Here is a 6,955-nt window from a genome sequence, read left to right as displayed (position 1 = left end):
CAGGGGAGGCGTTGCCACGGAGACTCCTCCACAGCTGTGTGTGCGTGCGTGTGTGTGAAGGTCACACTTGAGTTGAGAGATTCAAGTCCTCAGCTGCAATGAATATCCTTGAGAACGGGTGCCTGCTGTGAGCCAACCTGCTGCAGACACAGTGGTCTGGACCCTACAGAACATGGTTCTGGTGGCACTTGGCAGCAGCATGCTGCTTGCAACACCACCAGAGTTGTGGGTTTGAATCTTGAATAGGGCCACATATACAAGTATAGTACAAGTAGCTTTGCAGCTAATACTCATTTTATTATACAATGTGGATGTGGACATTCCAATGATGTTACATAGAAATCATTTAAGCCCGTCCATATTAATGATACATCTGTGCATCTTCTCACAGACTCACACTGTGTGATTTTAAGAACCCAGCTCTCTTTTGTTATCCAAGCTGGAGAAGGGAAGGGGTGGCTGTTTTGTTGCTCTGCCATCTGCTGGCTGCAAATGGTCAGTAGCAATAAATCGTTACATTTGAGCAGGCTGAAGATATTCATATTACCACAACCATTATTACTGTTACCACTAGTCCTATTATCAATAGGTAGGAATGATGTTCATGGTATATAGTGAATGTGTTTGTATATAGGGATATATAGGGTTCAGTCAAGGCAACATCTCTTACCATCCTGCCTCTTCTCTCTGCAGTAAGTATGCCGTGTTGAGTCATTGGTTTTAGTGAGCAAATGCATCCCAAATGGCACACTATTCCCTAAATAGTGCCCTTCTTTTTCCAGAGCCCTGTTCAAAAGTAGTGTGCTATGTAGGGAATAGGGTGTCATTTGGTTAACCCCAAAGGATGATCATTCTGCCACTGGAGTGAAATTATGTGTATTTTTTTGCGTCAGTTAAGAACAAATTCTTATTTACAATGACGGCCTACTGGGTTAACTGCCTTGTTCAGGGGCAGAGCGACAGAGTTTTACCTTGTCAGCTCAGGATTCGATCCAGCAACCTTTCGGTTACTGGCCCAACACTGTAACCACTATGCTACCTGCCACCCCACTTACTGTCAGTGGTGACACTGACAGTAAGAATCACCTAACAGAAAGAAAGGCAAGGGCAACACGTATAAGAGGGTAGGCCTTCTCAAAGTAAAATTATAATCGCTGAATATGAAGATGGTATTTGTTCTTTAAATAAACAATACAAAAGGATTACAAAAAAATGACAGTACTGCAATTCCTTTATAACTAAAGTCTTAACTGAAAAATACAGCATACAGTGAATTCGGGAAAGTATTCAGACCTCTTGACTTTTTCCACAGTTTGTTATGTTACAGCCTTATCAATCTACACACAATATCCCATAATGTCGACGACATCCGATCCTCGTTTGCTAAGTCAAACGACACCGCTGGTTCTGCTCACACTGCCCTACCCTGTGCTCTGACCTCTTTCTCCCCTCTCTCTCCAGATGAAATCTCGCGTCTTGTGACGGCCGGCCGCCCAACAACCTGCCCGCTTGACCCTATCCCCTCCTCTCTTCTCCAGACCATTTCCGGAGACCTTCTCCCTTACCTCACCTCGCTCATCAACTCATCCCTGACCGCTGGCTACGTCCCTTCCGTCTTCAAGAGAGCGAGAGTTGCACCCCTTCTGAAAAAACCTACACTCGACCCTCCGATGTCAACAGCTACAGACCAGTATCCCTTCTTTCTTTTCTCTCCAAAACTCTTGAACGTGCCGTCCTTGGCCAGCTCTCCCGCTATCTCTCTCAGAATGACCTTCTTGATCCAAATCAGTCAGGTTTCAAGACTAGTCATTCAACTGAGACTGCTCTTCTCTGTATCACGGAGGCGCTCCGCACCGCTAAAGCTAACTCTCTCTCCTCTGCTCTCATCCTTCTAGACCTATCGGCTGCCTTCGATACGGTGAACCATCAGATCCTCCTCTCCACCCTCTCCGAGTTGGGAATCTCCGGCGCGGCCCACGCTTGATTGCGTCCTACCTGACAGGTCGCTCCTACCAGGTGGCGTGGCGAGAATCTGTCTCCTCACCACGCGCTCTCACCACTGGTGTCCCCCAGGGCTCTGTTCTAGGCCCTCTCCTATTCTCGCTATACACCAAGTCACTTGGCTCTGTCATAACCTCACATGGTCTCTCCTATCATTGCTATGCAGACGACACACAATTAATCTTCTCCTTTCCCCCTTCTGATGACCAGGTGGCGAATCGCATCTCTGCATGTCTGGCAGACATATCAGTGTGGATGACGGATCACCACCTCAAGCTGAACCTCGGCAAGACGGAGCTGCTCTTCCTCCCGGGGAAGGACTGCCCGTTCCATGATCTCGCCATCACGGTTGACAACTCCATTGTGTCCTCCTCCCAGTGCGCTAAGAACCTTGGCGTGATCCTGGACAACACCCTGTCGTTCTCAACTAACATCAAGGCGGTGGCCCGTTCCTGTAGGTTCATGCTCTACAACATCCGCAGAGTACGACCCTGCCTCACACAGGAAGCGGCGCAGGTCCTAATCCAGGCACTTGTCATCTCCCGTCTGGATTACTGCAACTCGCTGTTGGCTGGGCTCCCTGCCTGTGCCATTAAACCCCTACAACTCATCCAGAACGCCGCAGCCCGTCTGGTGTTCAACCTTCCCAAGTTCTCTCACGTCACCCCGCTCCTCCGCTCTCTCCACTTGCTTCTAGTTGAAGCTCGCATCCGCTACAAGACCATGGTGCTTGCCTACGGAGCTGTGAGGGGAACGGCACCTCAGTACCTCCAGGCTCTGATCAGGCCCTACACCCAAACAAGGGCACTGCGTTCATCCACCTCTGGCTTGCTCGCCTCCCTACCACTGAGGAAGTACAGTTCCCGCTCAGCCCAGTCAAAACTGTTCGCTGCTCTGGCCCCCCAATGGTGGAACAAACTCCCTCACGACGCCAGGACAGCGGAGTCAATCACCACCTTCCGGAGACACCTAAAACCCCACCTCTTTAAGGAATACCTAGGATAGGATAAGTAATCCTTCTCACCCCCCCCCCTTTTAAGATTTAGATGCACTATTGTAAAGTGACTGTTCCACTGGATGTCATAAGGTGAATGCACCAATTTGTAAGTCGCTCTGGATAAGAGCGTCTGCTAAATGACTTAAATGTAAATGTAAATGTAATGACAAAGCAAAAACAGATTTTTATAAATTTTTGCTAATTTACTACAAATAAAAAAAACTGAAAAATTACATTTACATAAGTATTGAGACCCTTTACTCAATATTTGTTGAAGCACCTTTAGCAGAGATTATAGCCTTAAGTCTTCTTGGGTATGACGCTACAAGCTTGGCGGACCTCTATTTGGGGAGTTTCTCCCATTTTTCTCTGCAGATCATCTCAAGCTCTGTCAGGTTGGATGGGGAGCGTCGCTGCACAGCTATTTTCAGATCTCTCTAGAGATGTTCGATTGAGTCTGGGCTCTGGCTGGGCCACTCAAGGACATTCAGAGACTTGTCTCAAAGCTATTCCTGCGTTGTCTTGGCTGTATTCTTAGGGTCGTTGTCCTGTTGGAAGGTGAACCTTTGCCCCAGTCTGAGTTCCTGAGAGATCTGGAGGTTTTCAACAAGGAACTCTCTGTACTTTGCTCCGTTCATCTTTCCCTCGATCCTGACTAGTCTCCCTGTCCCTTCTGCTGAAAACCATTACGACAGCATGATGCTGCCACCACCATGCTTCACCGTAGGGATGGTGCCAGGTTTCCTCCAGACTTGAAGCTTGGCATTCAGGCCAAAGAGTTCAATCTTGGTTTCATCAGACCAGAGAATCTTGTTTGTCATGGTCTGAGAGTCTTTTAGGTGCCGTTTGGAAAACTCCAAGCGGGCTGTCATGTGCCTTTAACTGAGGAGTGGCTTCTGTCTGGCCACTCTACCATAAAGGCCTGATTGGTTGAATGCTGCAGAGATGGTTGTCCTTCTGGAAGGAACTCTGGAGCTCTGTCAGAGTGACTATTGCGTTCTTGGTCACCTCCCTGGCCATGGCCCTTCTCCCCTGATTGCTCAGTCTGGCCAGGCGGCCAGCTAGGAAGAACTCTTGGTAGTTCCGAACTTCTTCCATTTAAGAATGACTGTGTTCTTGGAGACCTTCAATGCGGCAGACATTTTTTGGTACCCTTCCCCAGATCTGTGCCTAAGCACAATCCTGTCTCGGAGCTCTATGGACAATTCCGTCGACCGTATGGCTTGGTTTTTGCACTGACATGCACTGTCAAATGTGGAACCTTATACAGACAAGTGTCAGCCTTTCCAAATCATGTCCAAACAATTGAATGTACCACATGTGGACTCCAACTAAGTTGTAGAAACATCTCAAGGACGATCAATGGAAACAGGATGCACCTGAGCTCAATTTTGAGTCTCATAGCAAAGGGTTGGAATACTTATGTAAATAAGGTTTTTTATTTTTAATACATTTGCAAAAATATCTAATAACCTGGTTTCACTTTGGCATTATGGGGTATTGTGTGTAGATTGACGAGGAACCATTTAATTTAATCTATTTTAGAATAAGGCTGTAACGTAACAAAATGTAGAAAAAGTCAAGGGGTCTGACTACTTCCCGAATGCACTGTATAGCCTATGGTATTCTTTCTATAGAGGGTGAGTGAGCAAATCACAATGAGTAAGAGCCTATGAAAAGATGCCTATATTTTCGTCTCATAAACATATCTATAACATGACACTTTCCAAAGTGTCTCCAAGTGCAAACTGATGACTCTATCAATTTATGAAACATAACACAATGACATCCCTCATAGATTACACATTTCTCTTTAATCCTGCATGTTATTATAATGCTCAGTGGGATAGGCCAGCATTTTAAGAGATGGCTTGGTTTATTCCTCATTTTTCATTCATTTTTACCAGGTTAGTCTCATCGAGATAATAATCAATTTTTCAAAAGAGACCTTAATTAAAATACATTAGGGCTCCCGAGTGGAGCTGTGGTCGAAGGCACTGCATCTCAGTGCCAGAGGTGTGACTACAGATCCTGGATTGAGTCCAGGCTATATCACAACCGGCCATGATTGGGAGTCCCATAGGGCGGCTTAAAATTGGCCCAGCGTCGTCCGGGTTAGGGTTTGGCCGGGTTAGGCCATCATTGTAAATACAAATTTGTTCTTAACTGACTTGCCTAGTTAAATAAAGGCAAAAAATTCTAAATAAGTCCATATGTGCAAGTAGCCTACACTCTGAGAAAAGAATACACTATCTAGAACCTTAAAGGGTTTCCCCATAGGATTTGACATGGAACCCAAAAGAGTTCTACCTGGAACCAAAAACGGTTCTACCTGGCCAGTTTTTTCACACAAAACAATGCCACAGATGTCTCAAGTTTTGGGGGAGCGTGCAATTGGCATGATGACTGCAGGTCCACCAGAGCTGTTGCTAGAGAATTTAATGTTAATTTGCCTACCAAAAGCCGCCTCCAATGTCATTTTAGAGAATTTGGCTGTATGTCCAACCATACTCACAACCTCCATATGTGGCTTCTTCACCCGTGGGATCACACGTGGGATTGTCTGAGACCAGCCACACTGACAGCTGATGAAACTGAGGAGAATTTCTGTCTGTAATAAAGCCCTTTTGTGGGGAAAAAAAATAATTCTGATTTTTTTGGGCTGGCTCCCCAGTGGGTGACTGCGCCCCTACACAGTTATGAGAAATCCATAGATTAGGACCTAATGAAATTATTTAAATTGACTGATTAAAATCGTTGAAATTGTTGCATTTCTATTTTTGTTCAGTATACATCAATGAAGGGTAATGGACACACTTTTAGACAACATATGTTTAATGTAATGAAAAGGCACTTTAACGCCTGTTGCCTATCCGATAAACTCGACAAAAGATCTCATCTAGATTAGGCCTTCTTAGACCCCCTAAACCCATAAACGATAAAGAGATTTTTTGTTGTAATCTAGGAATAAAGTATTAGGCTCAAGAGAAATCCTATTTATCCCAGCGTTTAAAAAAAACAGCTGCCCATGGCAAATGGTGCTTGCATGGAAGTGGGACATTCTTCAAAGGATTGTTTAAATTAGACTACAAACCAATGAACAGAAACTCGTCACACGTATCACCATCGCATAAACGATCTGACAAAAAAATAATTGCGGGTGGATAATCCTATGATGATGTGTCAAAATGAAAGTGGTGCCATTTGGAGGTGCCACTGGCTGTTGTTACACTGCTGTGCACTGTACACAACACGCAAATAGTAATACAGGCCTAGCGTACTATCCCGTCAAAAATAGTTAATTGTGTTTTTGTCAAATGTGGTGATTGCTTTTGAATAGTGACCATAAAACCATTGTTCTTCTTGTGTGATCACAGATGTCCTCACGGGGTCGCTGCCGACAGTCACATTTTCGTTGCATTACCCAAGGAACAGCCGAACAACCAGTATTTGTTTTACTATTCTTAATGATACCTTTTTATGATGTGTGTAACGTTTCATTGGGCCATACTTTGATTGAATTTCTTTCAGATCGACCTATTTGAAAGTGTAGCTTTTGACGTTTCGGTCACCAGCATGCCTAATGGTCTTGCGCTATAAGGGGCTATAAACTCAATTATACATAACAATGTCATTTGTAATTATTTGTGTGCTGAAATGAGTATTTCTTTTTTATAGAAACGTCCTTTCAAGTAACGTCGGAGTTCCAGTCAGCCCACAGGAGTCGCCGCTCAACTCAATAATAAATCGTGGAGTTTAGTTGAATCGGCTATAAACCCGCAGGTCTAGCAGGCGGTTCAGTGAGCTAATAAATAATCCATAGGACTAACCGTTCGATTGTTGTCGCCAATAGGCCTACGAGTGGCATGTCTCTTTCAATATAAAATAGAGGGAATCTAAAAGTCTATTTTGTTTTGCTCTACATCAAGGGTTAAGTTTGCCTGTGATGCCATATGC

Source organism: Oncorhynchus keta, chromosome 32, assembly GCF_023373465.1.
Source record: "Oncorhynchus keta strain PuntledgeMale-10-30-2019 chromosome 32, Oket_V2, whole genome shotgun sequence".
Classification (NCBI taxonomy): Eukaryota; Metazoa; Chordata; class Actinopteri; order Salmoniformes; family Salmonidae; genus Oncorhynchus; species Oncorhynchus keta.
The sequence above is the reverse complement of the archived record's forward strand: the minus strand, read 5'-3'. Positions refer to the sequence as shown.